This window comes from Taeniopygia guttata, chromosome 4 (genome assembly GCF_048771995.1).
Source record: "Taeniopygia guttata chromosome 4, bTaeGut7.mat, whole genome shotgun sequence".
In the NCBI taxonomy this organism is placed as follows: Eukaryota; Metazoa; Chordata; class Aves; order Passeriformes; family Estrildidae; genus Taeniopygia; species Taeniopygia guttata.
In genome coordinates this window covers 18,860,057-18,882,153 of record NC_133028.1, presented here as the reverse complement: position 1 = coordinate 18,882,153, position 22,097 = coordinate 18,860,057, and the positions used below count along the sequence as shown (strand labels likewise).

The 22,097-nt window shown below is 38.9% G+C and overlaps 1 long non-coding RNA gene across 1 annotated transcript in view; it reads left to right on the top strand.

Moving 5' to 3' along the window:
• The window catches only part of LOC140683916 (uncharacterized), a 31,231-nt gene extending 15,165 nt beyond the window's left edge, over positions 1-16,066 (top strand). Inside the window, exons 2-4 of the long non-coding RNA XR_012055547.1 lie at positions 8,599-8,678; positions 14,238-14,430; positions 14,947-16,066. This is a non-coding gene — a long non-coding RNA (uncharacterized lncRNA). The remainder of the gene's footprint in view (positions 1-8,598; positions 8,679-14,237; positions 14,431-14,946) is intronic.
• The last annotated feature ends 6,031 nt before the right edge of the window (positions 16,067-22,097 follow it).

Sequence of the window (22,097 nt, the reverse complement as noted above, 5' to 3'; positions counted from 1 at the left end):
TCAATGACCTTTTCAATGGAAAAGGAGATAAGTGAAGGGGGAAGGGTTAACAAGACAAACAAGGAAGACAAAGGATAGATAACAAAGACAATGCTAAAGACCAAAAGTCTCCGGATAATAATTGCTGGACCATTAAGAAGCTCCAGGCACAAGTTTGGAGAGGATCAACCTCAAGACATTTCTGTGTCTGTGTGAATGCTGCAAGGACTAAGGTGCCATTTCTGAGGTAACAAAAGAGGGAATTTGGACAAGGGGGTGTGGACAACTTTGCCTGACCTGTGGTGTCACTCCCTGGAGCCAGTGTGGCCTCTGTGTCACCCACAGTAGTGAGTGGAGGTCTTGGACCTGGCCACTTTGGTAGGAATGATGTGTGTCCCCAAAAATAGCTACTAGCAAGTGAGGCAGGCATGAGTGAGGAGCGTGAGGGACTCAACACTGGCAGCTGGAATGAGACCATGGACCATGGCCTGTGTGCCTGCTGCCAGCTGCTGGGCAGGGGCACGTGTCTGTATCTCCCCCAAACCACGTGTGTGGGGTTTGTGGGGTCACTAGCAAATCCCCCACAGGACCAGCCTGTGAGCAAGGGACCTGTGGGAAGTGCTGAAGGGCACCGGGTGTGGGCAGGGGTGGCAGCTGGACAAGTCCCAGTACCATGCCAGCACCTGGGACAAGTGAGCGTACAAGTGCTTGTGAACCCAGACTGGTGCATATGAGACCTTTAGAAAACTCCAGAAAATAGTTGAGATTTTTAAAACTGGCATTGAAAAAATAAAATCCCTACTCTTCTTTTCTTCTAGCCTGAGTTTTTCTTCTCTTGTTTATGCACTATATCCGGCTGCATTTGACACACCTTGTAATATGTATCTCAAATATAGCTGTGTGCAACTTGGCAGTTTCACTTCCCAGGGGCTCATGCAATTATAGTCTGTCAAACATGTATCACTTAGCTAAGCAACAACTAAGGAGAGCAATAATAACCTACAAATTTTTCACGGGAAAGCACTGCAGAAGGAGAGAGGCACTATTCCAAGTGACAAAAAAGGATTTTAGCTCCAGGAAGAATAATGAGATAAAATTAAGAAGGGTGTTTGTTTTGATTATTTTGCTAAATATCAGGAGGGGAAATTATTCTGACTAGGGAATTATTCACCTTGTTACTCCTTTAAGTGAAATATTAGAAACTCTGCCACTTGGAAAATGTATTGGCAACTGGACAAAGGGGAAAATAAAGAACAACCCACAAGATAAAAAGACAGTAAGTTTGAGGGAGAGCTGGATGCCTTTTCAGGCTTTTAAAAATTAGATTGTTTTGGGGGTTTTTTTTGACAGAAAGGATTGTGAAACTATGTTCTTTGTTGTCTTTGGGTATTCACTCACTGTTTGTCAGATTCTCACCAGATTAAACACTCCTGTATTTTCTTTTGAGTTGGTTTTTGTAGTACAGCTTCACTCTATTTTCTGACTTCTGAGAAAACAAAACCTATACTAGTTTTTCTTTTTTTTTTTCTTCCTTTTTTTTTTTTTTTTTTTTTTTTTGGTAATATTCTGGGTCTATGTTAAGCAGATCACTGCTCAACAGTTTCACTGTGAATAAAAGAGAAAGAAATTACCGTATTTTCATCTCAAAATGAAAATAATAAATTTTCTGTAAAGGGCAAGGGTTCACTGATTCTTGCAGAATCTAATTTGCTAAGCATAGCAAATTAGACCAAGAAAGCTGATTATGTGTGAGGTTTTTACTTCATTCTGTACTCTGCTATTCCATAAATGGTTGCAGGATAAACCTATTCAATTAAGATAAGGTATTGTATATTGTTCAGAAAATATATTATGCCTTTTTGAAAGTAAGTTTATGGGTTTTCATCTATTTTTTGAAGTTTTCTTTCTTATGGAAAAAGCCTCTGCTTTCTGTGTTCTTGTTTGAGCTCAAATTATATTTTATGGTCTGAAATAAAAAGTCTGCATTAAAAACATTGCAACATTTAAAATATTATACATTAGTTTACTGACCCCTATCATAAACAGTAAGATATCTGCCATATTTCCAGTGATAGTGTTAAATCTGTGATATATTATTTGATACCTTATTATAAAAAATATTATATATAATTCTGTATTATTGTACCTTTATGTCTGTAATTTCATAATAACTGTACAGCAATTCAATGTCAAAAGAAAACAAGACCACATTTAGAAAAGAACATTGTCCTGGAAGGACCAAGCATCCTTGTACTTGATTTTCAGATAATCAGTCCTGCAGGGGAAATTTGGAGTCCCAGCCCAGTTATCATAATGTCTTAGGATGTAAAGTGCTTGGGAGTGTCACCGCAACAGGCTCCCCACCCACTAATGATTAGCATTGACTCCATGATTCACAGAAGGCTGATCACTCTCTTTATTATTATCATTATTAAGAACCCCATTGCTTTTATAGACATTACGATACACCCGGACCTAATTGGTCCACCAATCCAAACACCATCACCACTGGCTAATTGAGAAACAAATTGGTAAACAAATCTCCATAACACATTGCTCATGTTCACAATACCAGGTGTAGCAAGTGAAGATAAGAATTATTTATCATCCTTTTCTCTGATTTTCTCACAGCCTTTCCCCAGAAAGGCCTGAGAAAGTTGTCTGGTGCTCTCTGTGGCCAGAGAGCTGCTGCCACACTTGGGAGTAGCATCCATTCAGAAATCCACTATGTTAAAAAAAATCTTAAACACTGCAATGAGGGGGGGGAAAAAAAGTTGCATGTAAAATCCTCTTTTGTCTGTAATCATAAACACCTATGGGGTCATAAACATCTATGTGGTTACATGTATCTGATATATCTACCTGAAAGTAGAGTTCAATGGGTGTAGAATTTACACTAGAACCCCTTGTCTTTTCTGTGAAATCTCAAGTCTTAACTCTGGCTAAGAAAAATACATAATGTTATCAATGTTTTTCATTAAACAGAAAAGATCATGTAAGGGAAGTACTCTCCTCTCCTTTTTGTTTTTTCTTTTCCTCTCCCCCTCCCTCTTGTCTCTCTTGTTTTTTAATAATACAAACCCTGAATGGGGCTTGTTGCAAACTCTTCCTGGGTTCTGGTTTCTCCTTCCACATCTGCCTATGTATTCAGCTTTGTAAAGACACTGAGAAAACATATGGAAAAAATGTAGACGCCAAATCCATGTTTCTGCTTTACATCTGAGAGCTGACAGTGTTAGACCACCAGCACCCTGAACCCTGCATCCCCTTCTGCATAGCAGGACCGCTTCAATAAAGATTCCATGCTGTAATCTACAAGCATGTTTCAGTTTCAAGATCTATTGTTTCAGTGATAGACTACCAGCAACTGCAGCTGTAATACACACCAAGCTGAATTAGGGCTAATGTTCTGAGAAGTAAAACTGGTACAATAACAAGAAAGATTATTTTCTCCTTGCTGATACAACCTTCCAGTCCTGGGGAGAGAGAGAAGGAAAATGTTGCTTTCCTGATCAGGGATCCCAGAAGCAATATATTTTCTGTTACTAGAGGTTAAGATTAACTTGAAAATTAACAGCAGGAAGCTCCAAGCTCTCAGTCACAAAAGAGACATGGAATTATCCTCTGGGAATAAATCCTTCCTCACAAAAAAAAAGCCATCCTGCATCTATCAATTGACTCAGAAAAGTGATGAGCGTTCCTTACTCCTGTAGACATGACTTGAAGATACTGCACTTAGTTGTACCTTCATTCATTACCTTGAGTTACAGGGTGCAATGTGATCAGTGGTTTTCAGCTTATCGTTCCCACAAAAGAACGGCTTCGCCTACTAACTGGTCATGTCAGAGAGGCTGGGGAGGATGCTTAGGAGATAAAGTACTCTGCATAGGTGATTTCAGACCCTCAGTTCTTTACATGGGATCCACTGCCATTTCACAAAATCAAACTTTCTCAACTACTGAAGCAACACCAGAAAAATATTTAAAACACAATTATATTGATGTTATTGGATACCATCTACTCAGCTAACAAGTGCTGAAATACAGGTTATATACATCCCATGGCCACCATAGGATTTTTTTAAATTAAGCAGACTCCAGCTCACCCTGTCAGATGTGGACATGAAATAGGCTTTTATCCTGTGCAAGCAAGAACAAAATGGAAGGTCTGTGATAAGGACTACGCAGACAGAAACTGAAGCCATATGCACATGGTCTGCACTGCTTTCTTTTTCCAAAGCCTCCAACACACATCAAAAATGCCTGAGGCACTACAGTGTGTGCAGGCCCACCAGAGGCAAAGTCAGGGCACAGGTATAAATAAATGCTATGGCATCACTGCCAGAAAAAACAATTGGTTAGGTAATCTGGCTTACCAATTAGTGTAGGCAACCCACAGATGTACAGTTTATAATAAGTTATTTAAGCTGTCTGCACATAAAAATGACTTAATAGAAACACATGGAATCTGAATAATTTTTAAGCAGGTGAAGTAAGCTATTTTCCATGTTGCACAAACATAATAAGGTCATTTAAGAAACAATTATAAGGCACCACAGGGTGAATAAAATATAAAACTAGAATGACTGATTGCCAATATAACCTATCTTAGTTTCCATAATTGCCTATGTGTTCTACAAAGTTAAGTAAAGGGACACATGCAATTTAGTTGCTACTGTATGATTAGCTATTATCTAGGAAATAGGATGATTCCAGAGCAGGCACTTAGCTCAAGGAATACAGAATTAGGCAATGTTTTCTTCATCCTGCTGATAGGGGATTTCTAAAATTGTGTAACTTTTTTAAAATTTATATCTTGAGAAATGTTCTCGCTCACTGTTAAATGTCCATCAGCCTTCCAGAATTCATCACTGAGTACCAACAGTAGCTGTCAGTCAGACAATTGTCTACCAGATAATTCAACCTACCCTGCTATCTTCTCCAAGGGAGTGAAATAGCCCCCTAACAGGAGCTTAAATGGTGGTTTTATCCAGAAGATTATTCTGGTTTTGAAGCAGCCGATTTTGAAAGGTTAGAAGTCCTTTACATGCTTTACAGTCTATCAAAACAATGTACTGATAAAAGTTAAAGTAGTATCTCTAATTGTAATCACATAGTACACAATATATTGCATAGAACCTTCAAAGTCTGCTAACTTATTCATACTCTTCTGGCTCTTAGGTACTTATGACTACATAGATTTGCTTCTTATAAAAAGTAGATTATTCCTTATCAGCTGGTTGGAAAAAATCTTGATTTTACAGTCTATAGAAGCTTGACATTAGAAAGACAAAACATTTTTATATATCACTATGGACTGTAATATTGATCCTATTTTAAACTAGCTAATATAACTTCTAATTAGGGCTTTTACTTAGAGAATTATAGCCATTTCTCTAGTCGGTTACAGTTTTCAGATTTGATGCAATCAAACCTTTGTGATGTAGAAAATAACAGAGCACATAATGTAAATAGACTCCTAAACAGAAGTATTATGACCTTGAGATTTAAATACACGTACCTAAATAAAAATCATGACTCCATGCAAAAATCCAACAGCAAAGTTGGAATGTAGCTGTCTTTTGATACATTAATGTGGTGGTGCGTTTTTCTTTAATTTGATATTTGTTTAGTGCCTGTTCATACCCCCCCCCATCCCTAATCTCCTCCTCTCCCCAGTTTTCAATCTTCCCTAGCTCTTCCCTAATCCACTCCTCTCCAAGTTGTCAATACTCCATTTCCCTACCCCTTTCCCCAGAACATTCCCTGTCATTCTCCTTAGCCTCCTCCCCTGCTTCCAGAGCATTCCCTATCTATTTGGTGAGGCTCAACACCCTATTGGTTACTTTGTGTTACTCCACTCCCCTGTTTCCCCTGATAGGTTTGTGATATGTTAGTCCTGCCCTAAACTCCTCCCCTGCTCTACCCTCATTGGTTGCTGTTCCTACACCCCTCCTCCTGAGTTCTTGTATAAAACCTTTGTTCCCCCTCCCAAGGGCGTTTTGGGGCTCACTGAGGAAAACCGTCCTATTCACCCCCAAGTCCCGTGTCGCCTCCATCTGTCCCCGCGCCAAAACTGGGACTGCAGAGCTTCACAGGGGGAGTGGCCGCCCGTTCTCTTCCCTCGCCGCCCAGCACGCCACCGCTCGGGGGTATTGCGGCGAGAGGGGCTGCCCGCAATACAACACATTAAACCTGGATTACTGATTTTAAGTTAATCATAAATATAGAACTCAGAAAGAGCATGCTTATTAAAATCCCCTTACATGGGTATTTCTTACTAGTTTTGAAAAGATGCTATAGCAAACATTTCTCTAAGCTTAGCACCTTCCTTCAAAAAAGCCTGACATATATTTTCTACTGAAAATATTCATTCAGTTCTACTGAATGGACTGTGGTAAACAGCAATTCTAACAAATGTTATAATTTATTGTACAACTAACTGTACAGTCCTTCTCAGCACTGCCTTATGAAAACAGAATCAGAGAACACACTGAGTTGGAAGGGACCCATCAGGGTCATCAAGTCCAAATCCTGGCCCTTTGTAGCATATCCAAAGAGTCACATCATGTGCCTGAGGGCATTGTCCAAACAATTAATATAACTGATTTTAAAATATCCCTGTAAGTAAATATATTTTTTTCCACTGAAGAAATGAGGCAATGGAAAATAAATCTTTTATCAGGGATCCTACTAAAAATTGAAGGCAAGATATCCATGCAAAGCATCTGTGTTCTAGTCAAGATAAAATTACTAATCCAAAATATTTGGCTAGTACAAGAAGAAAGTTGACAGCTCATGTTTTTCCACATTCTGGTTAAAGGCACTGTTTGGTTAATTCTAGAATCCTATTAACCTAAAAGAAAAGGCTTTTTTCTGACAGAAACTGCCTGCAAGCCAAACAACAAGGTTCTTCTGTATCTACTGATGGAAAATAAGATATTTTAGCCAGTTTGGAAGTTTGGGTCTGAAGGTCAGGCAAGAAGGACTCATGAAGCAATAAATTTTATTTCTTGCAACATCAATCCTAAAGAATTCTTGAAAGGCAAATTAGAACCTAAATAGTATTGATTTGGGTGAACTTTCCTTGAGAATTTTGAAATCTTATGGAAACAGCTCTAGAAATCTCTTCTCAAATATGGTTATTCCCCAATACAATCCAGACAATGAGTCTGCCAGTCTGAGAAGCATCTATGCCCCACAGCAACCTCAGGATAATTTGTCTGCTACTACTTGAGCTTAGTTTCCACACCTGAAGTCATCTATTCTTCTAGAAAGGAAATTTGTCTCTTAATATTAAAACTATCTTTCTTCAAAGACTTCAGATGAAATAAGAATGGAATTTTCCCTTTGTGTCCATTTATACTATTTAAGTTTTTAATAATTTAAAGTTTTATTGTCCTGAATAACTGAAATCATATGCTGCCTCTGATCTAAACTGTTCTTTGGGGCAGGAATTGCCTAAGAATTATCTTCAAAACCAGACATTCAGCCTAAATGCAAAGCAAACTTATAAGTACAGCCTGCTCATACCTTCCAAATCATGGAAGTGTGCCAGGTAAGTCTGTATGCTGCTAGGCACACTGCTTGCACTCAAGTCTGCATTTCAGATTTGTGGATGGCAGTCAAGCAGGATGCAGAGCACATTGCATTCAAGACCTCTTCAGGGGAAACTAGGTCTCATCTCACATAAAGCTAAGCCACTATGGAAATATAAAATGATTGAGAGGTCATAAAACATTTTTAGGTAAAAATTCTCTTCTGTCCCACATCATATACTTGTGCTTCACACCAACTTTATAATGATGGCTGAGCTGTGCTGTTCAAGGGAAAGAATACAAAATATAATAATAAATCATAGTGCTTTAATAAATGGTACTAGCTTATTGTTTAGCAGCTAAATATGTTAGTCAAAACTGTATCCCTCATATATTTTGTAAGACAGATGTAAGATTGATGCATTTTCAAACAAAATAATAGTTTTTGAGATTCTTTAAGTATATAGAGAAGGACTTTGACTCTACTCTTGCAGTCCTTAAGCAGCAGGAGGAGAAAACTTCTATTACATTAACTACTTACTGTGAACACACTCAACAACATTTTCCTGCCTCTTAGGAAGTGTTTTCTAGCTCAGGAGTAAAAGTCCTTCAGAAATAAAATGTCTTTATTCACTACTCTTCCTGTAAAGCCTAGTAAAGTCGCACTGAGACCTCTGGCTGTAACTACTGCAGACATAATGTAGATGAGAAACATCTGCAAATTATTTCTGACTCTAAAGAATGCAGTCTGTGGTGTGAAAGAACCCAGACTTTAATTACATATCCTTAAAAATTATTAATTTGCATGATGCAAAGTGTTCTGAGGGATCTTATCTCTTATTGAGCATTGGCAGTGACAGCCTTGGAGTATTTCTCTCTTATTCAGCATACTGACATTTAGGCAGTACAACTGTCTGGAAAATGTGAGATTATAAGACACTGTTAAGAAGTAAAACCCAACATATAGGACTAGGATTGATCACTGAAGTAAACAAATCAAGTAATAATCTGGAGATTGGTAGTCTCAAGGTTCCACGCATATTCTGCAGTTTGTAAATCACCTCTCACTCTATTTCTGACAGAAAAGCCAAATGGTTCATCTTCAAGAAGTCTCTTTCCACTGCATCAGTTACCAACTCTGGCACAAGAATGAGTGGAGGAGGTAATTCATGACCTTACTTTTTGCCCTGGGACCCTGTCAGTCTCAAAGATGAAAGGGAGATGAAATAAAATATCTTTTGGAAAAAAAGAAAAATCTCACAAAATCAGCATGGAACTAATTCTGAACAAGGAAAAACTCCCATTAAGGCCTGAAAGTAGACAAGGCCTATCCAAATTTCTGACCAAAAACACATACCAGCATACTTATTTAGCTCTCTCTAGGAAGAGAAGAGAAATGGTTACATTCAGTAACTAATTTCCAGTAATGCACAAGTGCCCATCATCGCTGTATGATCACTAGTCTGTCTGAGAATTAGGCAATAAACTGATTTTTATCACTTGAACAATAGGTTCATATTTTCTTTTCCTGCAGAAGCTCTCTTTAAATAACACCTTTTAGAGACAGCTGAAGTCCATCAGTTGATGACAGGAACTAGACAGTGCCATCTGCCTTAGCAGCAGTTCAGGTAATAGCAAAGAAAAGCTAATTGCCAAACATGAAATGTGCAGGAGTGGGTATTTTTTAAAAAAAAACTTCCCATCAAAATTGGATCTACGTGGCACTATGTGATACTATGAAGAAGCACTTTGTGTCAGCTCTCAAAGAGCTTTGCTACCAGTGTAAGTATTCTGTGTTGAATATTATGTTATCGCAGTTTTGTTGCTTTTGGTATCTGAAATAGTTGGAGATCTTTGCCTAACAACCCACAGCACTGAAATGTGATCTGCATACCAGCATAATAGCTGTACTTAAGGGGTATGTACATTTTTTCCCCTTTCCTGGGCTAACAAAGGTTATCTCCAGGATACTATTAAAGGAGAAGCATTACTGAAGTCACTAAGGGTGTTGCACATGCTGGTGTCATCTATCCCACGTTGCATTGAAGGTGCTCAAACCAGAGCAGCAGAAAAAGTGGCTCTGCAAAGCAGTTGCATGGAGAAACTCAGTAGCAGACACTAGAGGTGACTGCTGACTCTGGGGCCAAAAAGGCACCAACTTAGAGGTGGGCACACAGCAACAGGAAGATCTCATGAGGGAAGGGAGCTTCTGATGGCCTCAACAGATATGGAGCAAAACACTTTCTCCACTGGGCAAGGCTGATAGCTCAGGACTGCATTTCTCCTTTGGAGGTTTGAGTGTACATGGAAGGGAGAGGTAGAAACACACTTAAACTGTGATTATGAAAGTAATACTGCTTCTGTTTTTCATTTAGTTTAAAAGGGATAAATATATCTGCAGTCAGGGACAGAATCTCAAGTCTACCTCATCCCAGATAGATTGTCTCAGTTCTAGGCAATAGATTCAAGCTCTATAGTGTTTCCTATAATAGAGATACCAATTCATTTTCACACAGTAGCCTGGGTTCCGCAGGAAAAGTTCCTTAGCACCAGGAAGTTTGCAGCAAAAATGGGAAGTACGAGGTTTGTTTTCCAACAGGGAAGTGATCCACAGACCTGGACCCATTCCCCAAGTGATCATCTACACCATCACACAAGCCAGTATATCAAGAAGAGAGCAGCACTGTTTCAAAGGGGCTAAAAAACAAACTCTTGGCACTCTGGGCAGCTGCTCTAAGAAGCAGTTGGAGCCTCTGGAGCTGCAGCCATCTTGCCAGCCTTGCAGCTGTGGCCACCATGTCCCCGGAGAGTGCTCCAAATGCACAAATATTCCTGCCCTTAGAAGAATTTTAGCTCTCAGTATGTAGCATCATGGAAAAATAGGAGCCTGGGTGTCTGCTGCAGGCCTGTGAATACTATCCAGGCAGCTGACTGCTAGATAGACTTTAAGGAAGAAGACAGGTAAAAACAGAAATTTCCATGAGAAGAATACCTCCAAGCAAAGGCAGGTTGTTGGAACTACTGCCTGTTTCTTAGATGGTATCAGTACTAGTAAAAATTTAGCATACACGTCTCTAAAATATCTTCTAATCAAGCTCCAGTAGGTATCTATACTACCTACTCTTCCAGTAGGTACTTCTACTATACTACAAGTGAAACTATGTCATATTTAGAAGATTCTTTTACTGGCATGTACACAAAATTTCTTGGACTCTTGCACTGATTAGAACATAATTTTTATATTGGGGATCATTAAAAAAATTAAAACAATGTCTCCTGTAAAATTAAACACAAGCTGTATAGGGGATCTGTACAGCCCTATTCTCACTTTAGTATTTGGCAATAACACCCAGCCCTTTGGGCCAGTATCTGTGTAATCTAGATGTATTATCATTATTTCTGAAGTGTCTATGACAGTGGTATCAACACAGTGAAGTTTGCCAAGAATCTGAACTCCCAAAGCAATGTCTTTAAAAAACTAGTAAAAAAATTACCTTTTCTACTATTTTCTAATCACTAACATACGCTTATAAAGGTCACATTCTGAAAGTATGCATGGAACAGACTGCATACACTTCATCTTATTACTGCATGTCCAGACACATTCAAACTAATCAACAACTTGAGAATTTTTTAAGAACAATCATGTCTTGCTCTGCTTCTGAGTCACCAGGGATGAGAACATCCAGTTTTATGCCCACTAGTTTTAAGTTTAGCATCAGGAAAATCTTCATTCCATCAGAAAACTCAAAATAAAAATCTGTCCTTTTCCACAATACAGCATGCCTGTCTTTTTATTGAACTTCTTAATCTCTTGAAAATTCTCCTTAATTTTTTTTCAGACTATCTGCAGACTGTCTTTGATAGGATTACAGGAACCATGTCTAAATTATGCTTCTCTATGAAGCAGTCTTGGACTGCCACAGTCTCTCTGATCCAAATTCCCATGAGCTACAATTGTTGGATTTGCCAACAATTGGCAAGTCTGCAGTTACACATGGCCTCCAGCTGTTCTATGATAGGTTAGAAAATAAACTGGCCTTCATCCAGCTCAAGGGATGCATGTCAAAAGCTGTATCATAAGAATTATATGTGTGCAAAAGTAAACATTCACATTTTATTCCCATTTTTTAACAGTCCACAGATAATTATTATATTACTAATAAAATAGGGAAAATGGCCTTTTCTTCTTGAAGAAGAAAAGGATATATTTAATTCAAGCTGAGAACTATATGAAGTCTTCAGTATTAAACACAGCCTTCTAACAAGCATATATAAAAATTATAGCTATTCCACACTTTAAGCAACATATGCGTGGTTCTCATACAGAAACAGTGGTTCAGAAAAGAGTCAACATTCATTAACAAAGGTATAAACACCTATATTTGTGTTCCTAATAGTAGTAGTAGATTAATGGCATCTCTTAATTTTGTTATAAGAAATTAAAATGAGTTCAGTTACACTTTAGTGACAGGATGTATAGTCAAGCATAAAAAAAATTAAAAAGCAAACAAACAAAGACCAAAAACAAAAATGAACAACTAAGCCTTTTAAACCCTTTAAAATTAAATAGACGTTCATAACCAGCAGCGAAACAAAAATCCATCCATTATCCACCAATCTTTGCCACCAAATGGCACTATAAATAACACCTAATAAAAGGCCAAGAACACGGTGCTCTGGATTGGGTTTCTGAAGGAGAAAACCAGAGCTGAAGCAGCAGTTGAGTTAGATACAGAAATCATCTGAACAGGACTCACAAGACTAAATGCAGACCAATCTGACACTTAAACAATATGTATGGCATCAGTTCTTATGTGCAATTATAATGTGGAGTGATAATGAGTATCAGAGAGATGACTAATCAGACTAAACAGTCTAAAAAAGGCAAGTTAGTAATTGCACTAGCACTTTTTGCTGGCAAATCATTGAAAGGATCTAAGCAGGTTTTGCCATTATTTTGCTAGAATCATGACTGAAATTTCTTAGTTACTCAGCAGGCACCAAAAGAATGATATGCAATGAAAGAATTGCACTTCACTAACTTTTGACAAATAACAATGTTCTGAGGCTAGTATGTGCTTTCAGTATAACTGCCTGCGTTTCACTAAGATTAAATTTTTATTAAAAGAATTTTTTCCTTATCTTACTGTGAAAATTTGTATACTCTACTGTTGTGAAACAGTTCTTTTTATCAGAAAAAAAAAATGACCTAAATTATGATAATAATTTACATTTACAATAACAAAAGATGCATTTTGAAAAGTATTTGTATCGCAACTGTCTCTACGCAGGCTGGTTGAGATTATGCTAAGCTTTATATTGGCAAATGGTGAGATATAAACCTGATCCTAAGAGTTTGCAGAATAAGTGACAGGTATCAGAGACTACAATAAGTCTGTAAGTGGCAGCTACTAAGTTTCTTTTAGAGATATCACTACTGCTGCTGACTTCATGCAGAAAGTATTACAGGGGACTCAAATTATATGGTGCTGGCTAGAACAGTCTTAAAATGGATTCCAAGATCCTCAGATAGATAGGATGAGATAGTTAATAGATAGAAAGAATACAAAACAAAAGAGACTAAATAGAGGAGGCACATTTACCCAGCTGGGAGATGTGGATATGCACCACAAGCCCTCTATTCTCACTGTCACATACTTGGCTGCCCTAGGTACATCTGCCACTGCCCCTGCAAGTCAGGGGAGCCAGGAGCTCAGGATGTTGCCCAGTGCCACAGTACACACCCACAGCTCAGTTCCAGCATAACCTAAGGGACCTGCTCAGAAAAAAAGTTAGGGATCATTATGGAGGAGAAACAAGGATTCCTAGCTCCTGGCCAAAAGACTGTACAGATTTATATTGTGAAAGCTGACTGAGAAAATGAATATGCAGTTTAGGAGCAACACAAAAGTGTGTGGAAGAAAAGGATCCCTTAGAACAATCAGTGTGTTACCAAATGCCCAAGCAGGCTCTGGCTGTACTTCCCAAGGAATCTTATGCTATTCCCCACCTGCCCCAGTAGATTTACCTTCTCATCAATAATAAAGAATTTGCTTTCCCCAAAAGCCCAGGCAGACTAGAAGTAAAACATCTTTGTGTGTACTCAAAGATAAAGCAAGCACTTGTAGCTTTCGCTGATTAGCAATTACAAGATTAGCCCTGGGAGGAAAAATTCTCTAAGATTTATAACTGGAAAGCATTTTTATAGGCCTTTGTGGACCATCTGGTAGAATTTAACAGAAAACTCTGCTTACCTCATAGAATTCTTTGCTGGCATTTTCCATTACATCTAGGGCTTTTTCTGTCAGGAATCTCTCCATACATTTTGCTGACACTAAGATTCTCTGGATGAAAGAATGAGCTCTGCACTCATTATAATGGACAACTTCTCTCCAGTCTTTCATTCTATCATTGTAAATGAAGTGACACTAAAAAAGGACATTTTGAGCTGTTTCCTGGCAGGACATTATGCAATTCTGTTCCTTCCTTAACCTATAGGGCAATATGCACCACATATCAAATATGCCCTATAGCTCCTCTGCTGTCCTCTTTACCATTCTTCAAAAAAAAAAAAATGTAAAGGCAAGGTTCTGCCATTACTTGTGTCCATAAAATAGCAGGCTATTGCAAGATAGCCCATATCTGCAGTACTGGAAACTCTGCTTTTTCCTCTCATTCAGACTAAAGTCTTTCCTTTCTTTTCCCTGCGTGTGACCAGTTTCTCAGAGGAGACCTAGTCTGGCACAGCAGCATCATGAAAAAGGCATCAGGATAGATTCTCCATGATGTAAAATTAAGAGTGTTCCAGTCCCATCAAGGTCCTCAAATGAAACCTCCCACTGAGATACAAGCGACTGGGTTTCCATCTGTGTGTCTCTTGCTGTCAGTGGCTATTGTTTAAGTAAACACTGGTTTGTATTACTTTATTTTGTTTTTTATTTTATTCAATACATGTTGAGGCCTGGCTAAAAGGAAACAAAAATTGCTGTATTAAAAGACTAGTATTTTCAGCATCTTGTGATGTAAATTGCTAATTTAAAACCCAAAATATTGTTAAAGTGTCTTTATTTAATAGCAGACGATTGCAAGCTGTAATTTGCAAGCTGTAGTTGCAGATGGCAATGTTTTTCTCTCTTTTCAGCAGTACAGTAAAGTATTTACTGCAGTGATCTGCAGACAATGACATACTAACTGAAAAAGAAATGCTCAGGGGTAATACAAACTACAGGATTCCCATGAGGTCCAGCATGCAAGGTACCTGCAACTAAAGCATGAAATTTAAATACCAATTATAATATTGAAATCTCTTACATGTTCTCAAACAACAGCTCTTTGCAATAGACAATTTTATGATGTTCAATTGCCAAATATATTTCTACCACAAAACAACAACTCTTGTTTTCTTTCCTGATGTTTAATCCCTTTAGACTGAACACACTTACTTTCCAATTCAGACCTGGAGGCCCAAGCCTGGATTTGAAACTGACAGCCACCATCTGGACCACATGAGCAGAAAGGGTGATATGTGATCTGGCACATGTCTAGCATACTGTTCCACTTTTTGTACATCAGGACATGCCAAAATACCACAAATGTATTAAACAAAAGCTTTGCCTTTTATTTCATTTTGTTAAATAACTCACAGATGTTTATTTTTCAAGAGGAAAATTATTTAACATCATCTATTTAATAGCATTGTATGAAACATTTAAATACTGCATTCTGTAGTGCCATCTAGGGGATTTAAAACCTGGAATAAAGTGCTCATCATATAAAAAACCAATAAACAATAAAAAACCAGCTATGACTGCCATGGCAATTTCTTATGTATATCTAGTGGTTTGGATTACTTTTTCCTGCAACAATAGGAATATTTGAATAAGGTCTGTGCACAGTGTCACATCTGTAGAATAAATAAGATAAGATGTATTGTTCTATACTTCTCCTTTATGGACAAATAATTTACAAAAGGAATCTTAAAAAAATATCCAAAATAAAATCAATGTCATGCTCTGAAATGGGATTTAGAAAAAAATTCTAGCCTTAGTTCTGTTACTGGGAAATATATGGGATTTTTTTTTGCACTACAGATATTTATAAAAATATCAGACATGTTATTGTATAAAATTACAGGAAACTGAAATAAAACAGGAGAGCTACTGGCATTTTCTTCAATCCTCATCTTCATTCAGATTATTATTTTTCTAAAGTTTTCTGAACCAGAGAGCATTACATAGTAATTTCCAATGCATCACTGAAGAAATTGTTAGCAATTATTAATTTTGTATCATATTGATAGCTAGAATGATCTATAGGCTCTTCAAACACATTTGGTTTTTTTTCTTCTTACAGAAACCAACTATAACAAGTTCACACATCATTGAAATCTGTGAATAATTTACACAGGCAGAGAACCTACCTACACACTTACATGATCATTCATTTTTTCCTAGTCCCTGTAACAGATCAGTTTCCAGATATCAGGATGAGAGACAGGAGCATGTACTTTACTTTTGAATTTCCAAACCTCACTTTTTTATGTTCTTCCTGGAAAACATGTACATTGAACATTTGTAGTTAAGTGCTGAAAACTATTTATTCATAAGAGTATGATTTGAAAAGCACCTAATAAGTGTCTTAAAAACACATATAATACAGATTTTGACACAGCTTTTATTTGGAGCTATTTTAAGCAGTAGTCAGCCTTTGATCCTGAAAGAAGCTTCCATATTCAGCTGGCTGCCTCCAGTTCCCTGCTCCTCTCACTGCAAACTGCCACTTAGATGCATTGTCCTTTACACCCTCCAGTCCTACACTCTACATCATAAAGTAATATATTCCTCCCTTCTCACCCGCCCAGCCCATGTTCCTGTATCTTCTTCCCCACATTTTTTATCACATTGCACCAACCCAGGGCTGCACTCTGTGCCTGCCAAGGCCTCTACCCTGTGCTCCCACTTGGAAGGACAGAGCACAGACACACACTCTTGAGAGTGAGTAAAGGAGCAGGCAGGAGACACAAGCTGTTAGTACATATATTCTGATCAATAGTAACTGCAGTTCACTGGGCTCTTGCTCAATGCACACCAACAGGTATATCACAATTTAATAAAAGGAGAGGCAGAAGCTCTGAATGTGTATTCCTGTGGGAGGGCATGCTACTATCTCTAATTAGCCCACAATGGTTTAAAAGGGCTTTATAAGGGACGATGCAGTATCTGAAAATGTGATTGCACTAAGTGATGTCAGCTCTGCTGCCTCCTTCCCCAGCAGCTCCAGCCCAGCTCCCTCTTGCCCAGTGGCTGAAGCCCAGCCCAATGCCTGGGGACGCCCGAGGGACATGGCTGCTGCTTTCCTGACTGCAGCTTCACTAGTAGCAAAGCTGCACGTGTCCCAGAGACACAGACATGGACACAGAGGACACTGACACAGCTGGTCACACAAGCTGCCTGCCACATACGAGAACTCATAAAACACAAGCTAGCCAGACAACTGCCCTCCTTGCCTTCAGCTGGTAGAGACAGAAGGTCACTTGTGCAGGCAGACACATGGCAACCTCTAGATTCACAAGCATACACATATTCTCTGTTCCCTTGGGTACCCCTGCAGCAACCAGGTCCCCCACTTGCCAGCTACTCCATCCAGCTTGATGCTCACCAGCAAACATAGGCTCATACACTAGCAAATACGGGCTCGTGTCATCCCTCGTGCAGTTCACATTTTCAAGTCTCCCTGGATGTACCAGCACAGACCTTCTGCCCACCTAAAGCCACAGCCCAGACTCAAGGACCCCTCCTCACTGTCTGGACCACCTTGACGTTTGCTAACAAAACCCCCACCCCTCACACACACCTGGCTGGAGAAGATAAGCAGCAGCTGGCACCTGGCACACAGGCTGTGATCCCAGCCCCTGTGCGATCCTGTATGTGATCCCAGGCACTTCAGCCACCAGTGCCGAGTCCCTCATTTCCTCTCTCACACCACTGCTTCCTTCTCCCAGTAGCTGGGAACACACAGGGTTCCTGTCCAAGTGGCTGGAAGCCAAAGACCCATGGTGCTCCAGCAGATGGCACAGAGGCCTCACTGGCTCCAGTGGCTGCCAGCACAGGCACCCTCACCCCTGGCCTGACTCCAGTAGCTAGCACAGAACCCACTGACACACATAGTCTCACCAGTGACTGGCACTTACTCCTTGCAGCACACACAGACAGAGAGTGAGCTAAGAAAATATTTAATAAGACATAAGAAGACAGGCCATACTACAGAGATCAAGCACAGGGCTTGGTCAGGCAATTTACAGACCTGGACCATTTTACAAGTGACCAATCTCCTTCCCCTGCAGGTTCCCCATGGTTTGTCCTTATCTTTTCATCCTTGGCAACCTCCTGATCCAGAGTTCCTCTGGTTTACAATTTTATTTGATACAAAGTCCAGGTTGATCTTCTTGGAAGAGGAATCTGTGTTTCCTTGGTAGCCCACAATTAGTGTGAGTGTTGTCACTGTCTCCATGTTTGCTTTATCAGGTCTGTGTCTTGGTTTGGTTTCTGGCTTCCTCCTTTTTCCCTTGAATTCCCAACAGACAAGGTCACTGATCAGATTCCTACATTACCTCCTTGGAATAAACATTCTGACACTTTCACAGGTCCCCATCAATTAGTGTGATTGATCAGCTTTGGTTCCCATCACTGCCTCACTCATCCTTTATTCGTCAGCTTTGTGTCCTTCTGTGTTCTTGTTTATGGCTTCCTCTTTTTCCAATTTTCCCTTGGCACTGGAAAGATCCTTGACCAGATACCCTTAAAGCATCACACCCTCTCCTGCACACAGCCTTGTACACATCCTTCCATCCTGTGAAAAGGCATACCAGAGATTCTGCTTCCCCAGGCTGGCTGATGCTGCTGACCCATTTGCTTATTTCTTCCCACTTTCTTTTTGGGGGAAATTGTTGGCTTTTTTATACCAGTGGTGACCATAAATGGAACAGTACTAATGGGAAAAGTGTCATCTTTTTTTTTTTTTTTCAGTGAGCACAGAACTACAGAGAATATAGCACAAAACAGAAAAATAGTCAATATATTTGACATTTTCCAGGCTACAGGACTTAACTGACTTGAAAATTTTGAATGAAATAATGTTTGAAGCAGTGTTGATATAGAAAAGGATGCAAAATACAGGCTTTACAACAGCAATTATTTTTGAAGATAACATTCTGTTCACATAAAACACCATCTATATTTAAAATAAGAAGTCACAGGAGATCAGGAGAATTACAAAGCAATGAGACTTACTGTGGTTTCAGAGAAAGTAATTAAGAGCCTAATTAAGGACAAAACCATATAAAAACAAAAGTAAAGCTTGACGGGGGAAAAAACAGCAGAGCTTCCGCAAGAGAAAAGCACTTTTTCCAGCCCTGATATATTTCCTTGAGGCAATGAACACTCAAACAAGATTTTGTGGGCCAAACTCAGAGAGGAACTTGAAAAAGGCAACTAATCCATGGAAAGGACAAATTTTACTTCACAGTAGTATAAGGTAATGTACCCAAGCAGTAAGCTGACAGCCTGGAAAATTAAATCTTACTTCACCATAACCAGATTGTGCACCCAGTATCTGATAACAATAATAATAAAGTAGAAGCTTAAGGCAATTCTAATTGACTTGCTATACTTTGCAGGAAAAAAACGAAATTTAAGGTATCTGCAGCAGTATGTAACTGCTAGAATATCCCTATATGGACAGTCATGAATTATACATTGTTTTTATTTTTGCTATATGGAAGATATAGGGGTAGAGGGCAGAAGAACAACCGGATGCGTGCCTGAGTGACCAGCAAGGCTTTGTTTTCTTTCTTCAAAGTGTGCTAGGAGACAGACATGGTGACCTATCAAGGAGAGCTTTGAACTAGGGGCCCACATCCAGAGGCAATCTAGAAAGCAGTATACACAGAGGAAGTCTGCCCAGGAAAGGGCTGCAAATGCACCATCCTGCTCCATGTGCTTCTATACTAATGCTCACAGCTTGGACAGGAAACAAAACACAGAGCCAAAGTTATCTTGGTAGAGATGCTATACGAGCACAAGAACAATAACACAAGATGCAGCCAAAAATAACAGAAGCTGCAGCTTGGGAGGTCCAGGCTGGACTTCTACAGTACTCTTTACTTGGAGAGGAGTGCAGCAGTCAGGAGTCAGTGGATTCACTGAGCTGCACATTGGACTAGAGGACTTCCAGGCATTCCCTCTAAGCAGTTCTTCTGGGATTCTCTGACATATTTAATACGCTCCATCTCCTAATTTGAATTTAGTCTATGGGACAGGACTAGTGCTCTTCTGAAGGCAAACACCCCAAAACTAAAAATGTGAATGTCAGCTTCTCAGCATCATTTTGCTCTACAAATCTGCTCCTACTGTGTTGCACTACTTACTAAAATAGACATAGCCAAAGAAGGCAATTTTAATTCCTGTAGGAATTAAAGGCTACTGATACAAACCCAGTATGATTTTCAAGAATTTCAATACCCATTTATATTTCTTCTAATACAAAGTTGAATGCTTCTGAAAAATCCCCTTTGGCATCTATCTGAATCTTCAGGCACCTTTTAAAATTTAGACCTAAATTTTCTAAGCTCCTTTGGAAAATCCCAGCCTTTATCCTTTTAGGAATGAAAAGAATGAACTGCACAATTTGAAGCTAAGGAAAAGTAATCGCTCATGCACATAGTATCAGCAAATTAACTACAAATATGTGCTTAACATTCTCAAGAAAAAAGCCCTGCAAAAGATAGGACACATCAGAAAGCTTATAAAGCAAGATAACCATTATTTTCAATATAATTTTTCTAACCTGATTCTGAAGTCCTCGTTTTAAATTATTTAATGGTTTTGATCAGGCCATAGTGTTTTTTTCATCATTCATTTTGCTGACTAACATAAGAAACATAATTATCCGTCAATTTTATAAAGTTTGCATTTCATCACAGTTTTAATATTATAGAATTAATCATGCAGGAAATTCAAGTGCAGAGACTAGAATGGATAAAATTAAATAAATTATAAAAGTAGGGAAGAAAACTCCAAAGGTATTTTTTTTAAACAAAACAGCAAGCTTGCAAGACTACTTGTTAACAGGGTTTAACCCCAGCCTGCAACAAAGTACCACACGGCCAATCACTCAGTCCCCTTCAGTGCAATGGGGGAGAGGATCAGAAGACTAGAAGTGACAAAAATTCATGTACTGAGACAATTTACCTGCTCACACAAGCAAAGTAAAACAAGGAATTAATTCACTCCTTCCCATGGGCAGGCAGATGTTCAGCCATCTCCAGGAAATCAGGAAAAATTACTTCAGGTAATGGTGATTTGGGAAGACAAATGTCATCACTCCAAACATCCCCCCTTCTTTCTTCTTCCTCTCAGGAGCATATGCTGAGCATGATGCCACAGGGTATGGAATAGCCCTTGGGTCAGTTTGGATCAGCTGTCCCAGCTGTGTCCCCTCCCAACTTCTTGTGTATTCCCAGTCTCCCCACTGATGGGGTGGAGTGAGAAGCACAAAAGGCCTTGACCCTGTGCAAACACAGCTCAGCAATGGCTAAAGCAACATTCTGTTATCAATAATGTTTTCAGCAGAAATCCCAAACATAGCTCCACACTAGCTACTGTGAATAAAATTAACTCTACCCCAACTAAAACAAGCACACTCATAAAAGCTATTACTAGCTGTGTATGATTTATTATTTCTACCAAACAGAACTAATAAAAATTTTTACACAATATTCATAAAGCTGTGAGCAAAACCACAATAATATCACTTTAGAGTTGTATTGTATTTTTTGTCAAGGATCTATGAAAATCTTCACAACCACTCAACTGCACTAGCAGAGCATCTCCTCTAGGAGGCATTTGTCAAATAGAACTGGGTAAATTGAGGTAAAAAGAATTGTCATGGCAGGGGCTGAAATAGATAATATGTATCCTGCTACCCACTGTGCTTTTATTTCAAATAATTATTTTGCTAACTCATTTAGGAGAAGTTAATCCCCACTTTATCTATTTATTTGGGCAGCACCCAGAGTCTGACAATATTCTTTGGGGAGAAAAAACATTGATTTTACATGACTTTGGATCATCCAGTCTCAGACTTTTCTAGGTCAAGAAGGACCATGACAGATTTGTGTAGCACACTACACCACTTCATAAACTAATAGCAGAAGCAGAGAGCTGACATGTGTAAGGAGCAAGAAGCATTTGTAATTATGCTGTCAGGGTACAAAAAAGCAAGTTCCCTGCTCAACTTATGCTATAGATAACCTTCCTCATGCAATATTCACAGCAGACTTCTATCACATTATTAGCAATCTCTTAGCATCAGAAATAATGCGGGTGACACTTGTCATCTAATCCTTTCATTACAAGTTAGAGCAGGATCAGCAGTTGATCAGCACTAGGAAGAGCTGTATTTCTCTGAAGTTATCTCCATAGAAATGGCTGATTTAATCCTAACCCTCAGTTTATCAGTTCATAACTTTGTCCTTTGCAAAAAGAAACTACTTGTAGAGAATGATACATTATAGTCTCTA